This window comes from Mustela nigripes, chromosome 5 (genome assembly GCF_022355385.1).
Source record: "Mustela nigripes isolate SB6536 chromosome 5, MUSNIG.SB6536, whole genome shotgun sequence".
Classification (NCBI taxonomy): Eukaryota; Metazoa; Chordata; class Mammalia; order Carnivora; family Mustelidae; genus Mustela; species Mustela nigripes.
In genome coordinates, this window is record NC_081561.1 from 29,978,502 (window position 1) to 29,981,901 (window position 3,400).

A 3,400-nucleotide genomic window follows, 5' to 3' on the forward strand; every position below is an offset into this window, starting at 1 on the left:
TTACCCATTTCAGTTTTAGGATTTTCAAGTATATCAAATACAGATATTTGATATACTTGAAAATCCTAAAACTGAAATGGGTAAGAATTTCCAAAACTGTCTAAAGCCGCATTCACCAGAATTGGTAACATGGGACTAAATGAACTAAGAGATTATAGTGTTGTGTCTCTTAATGTTTTATCTTACTTTAAACATTGCTGGTTCTCTCTAATGTTTGCTCTTATAGACTAGGGATACTCCCTCCTAGTTATCTGTAACTTATAGAGATGTAAAAGTGCTCATTTGTAAAAGTGCTCAAAGCATTCACCTTTTTTCTCTATCTGAACCCTCTAAAACCAAAAGGTCTCAATAAGTATTCTTTCTTCCATGGCAATCAGTCATTTGCATAAGTTCAATAAGAATCTGTTCTCTTTGTAACAGGACGCCATTGGAAACTGGTTATTTTACCAAGGCTTTGACTGGGATGTCATATTTGAAAAGACTCAGATATGACCAGACAGTTTAAAGGAACTAAGGTTGACTTTATGAAACCTGGAGCCATAAAGCCCCTTGGGACTGTTGGCCTGATACCTTGCTTACAGAGTTCCCAGCAGCCTCACCAGGTGAGTAAAGAATGTCACTCCTTGGTAGGTGCAGCCTCAGAAGAGGAATTCGCCCAAATCAACAGGTATTGCAGGCATGCCTGATGGCAAGTACAGGGCTTGGCTTCTGGCCAGGAGAGGCTACTAAAAGTTCAACCTAGAGATTCCTTATAAGAAGTTCCAGCAAAGCAGATTCTAAAAGATCTATTGATCACACTCACTGTTCTTGCTGAGCTTATGTAAATAATTAGGCCAAGTTTGTTAAAACTGGACTTGTTTCACAAGTGAATTAGTCCTGATTTGGCTATCTCTGTAAGTGAGGGTTATTTTAGAGAGAAAAATTACGTTTTAGAGTAGCACACCTTTATGGATATTAAATTCTAGATTTGATTGTCTTTAAATGCTTGTTTACCTAAGCTAAACAATTTGAGGTACTTCAGAGAAGTTACACAATAGCTCATTTAGATGATCTTCTTGCTTTTTATTTTGTGGGGATATTAGCAGACCCCACAGCACATGATTAAACAACTGGAAAATGGGATTGATTCCCCTACAATTATATAACTTAACTAACACCTTATGTGTGGCTGGGATAATGAAATTGCCTAAAAGCTAATCTATCACACTCCATAAGATTAACTATGGACTTGTGGAGATAATGGATGACCCCACTTTCTTTATGAGTGGATTGGATGATGCATGGGGGACTCCCCTTATCTCTTGATAAGTTTTCTCACTTGCCAGTGATCCTCTGTAATCAGGATATTGTTAAGCCTGGACCACTCAAAGGTCTTCTTACTGGTTTCATCCCTTAGTCATATTTATCCTAGAGGCCACCTCTGTTGAGGTGCAATTGCAAATAGATGCTTTAGCAAAAGCATAAAACAGCCCTCATAAAAGAGCCTCAAAGCTCACTATGGGACAGTCCCTGACTGTAATGACTTCACATCAGGTCCAGATTTGTCTTAGAAGCCAAAGGCCACCAATGGATGATGGAGGCAGACTTATTAAATACTGGGCTACACTAACAGATATGCCAGAAATAATAGTTAAAACTTGTCAAACTTTAAACCTAGTTACCTGTATGCCTGAACCTGACCACTGTACTTCTTTCTCTATAGAGCAAAAATGTTCAGAGTTTATTGATCTTGCTTACTCTATATGGCCAGATTTAAGATGCCCCTGTTAAAAATATGAACAACAGTTGGTTTTCTGATGACAGTAGTTTTCATAGAAAGAATAAGAAAAGCTAGGTATGCCATAGTGCTCACTAGCATTTTGCAATTGCCAAAGCCTAAAAATAAACATTAACACTGACTCCAAATATGCTTTCTTGGTACTACATGTCCATGGAGCTATTTGGAAGGAAAGGGGATTGGTATCAAGCCATAACTCCCCAATCAAATATGGGCCTAAGTTATGAAACCCTCCTTATCGCTATACTGAAGATGGCTTATATCAAATCTGGGATACATATTCGTGGTTCATACCCATACTGATTGGAAGGCTCAGTAAAAAGGCAGTTTTATGCTGGGAACAAAGGAATCATACATATGGTACTTAGGCAAATAACACATGACATCGAGGATAGCTATAATTAGAAATGTGTTCCCAAATAATAGTACTCCAGACTACTGACTGGTTTGCTACTGACTGGGTAAGGCGACCTGGCATTAGATGGCCAGCTCCAAATGGAACCCACTGGATATGTGGAACCAACCTGTGGCCCTGGCTTCCTCCAGGGTGGATAGGTCGCTGTACTTTGGGATTTGCCTGGATTCATGGGCGCATTACTAAAACCATTACAACTCCAGCTAATCTCTCCAATTTAAAACAAAGATGGAAGCGATCTGTTTTTAAATGGTATGATTACTTAGCATCCATTTTTGTTCTATCTGCGGGACTAGAGGATGTCATGTGACATGTAGAAGCCCTTAATAAATATACTACAAAAGCACTCAATGATTCACTAAATATCATCTCCCTACTTAATACCGAAGTCTCACAAATACGCAAGGCAGTCCTACAAAATAGGATGGCCTTAGATGTCCTGACAGCAGCCCAGGGTAGCACACGTGCAATTATCAAACAGAATGTTGTGTGTACATCCCAGACTATCACAAAAATAGCACAGGACTAATAAAGGATATGAATGCCCAGATTAAGGCTCTACAAGGTCCTTCTCTCTCTCTCAGGAAATGGTTAAGTTCCTGGTTTGAAGGAGGACTATGGCCAACAATTAAAAATCTCTTTCTTGGGGTTCTCATTCTTATCGCCTTATTAATCTTAATATGTTGCTTTGTTCCATGTTTCTCTACTTGGTGCTGAGACTCCATTGCTACAATGACTTCACCACGATAGATGATCCTTGTCACATGCGAGGACGCCTCTTCACTGTCAGCGCTGGATTCAGCTGCCTCCACCTTTTGTAACTCCCTTATACGTTCCTACCCTGATTAATATTGACCCGAGCAGGTAGGGACAGCTCTACGCCCCTATTCAGCAGGAAGAAGTTACAGAAGATGAGACCTTCTACCTTCAACCACCTTAAAGATTTAAGGGTCAAAATTGTTCGGGGGGGAATGATGAGGGAGCAGGAGGCTGGCTGAGGACAGAGCAAAAGCTGGTGCCTTGCACCCCCTCTTCACCCGCTCCCCTCCATATGTGTAGCATTCCTCAGGCACCCCTGACTGCCATAAAATGATAAATAGTTAACTTGCAGGGATCGCAATCCTGCAGTACAGGAATCTCCCTTGCTCTACAGATGTCCTGGAGACCTAAACAGGGAGGTTACCTTATCAATAGCACAAATTTCCAGA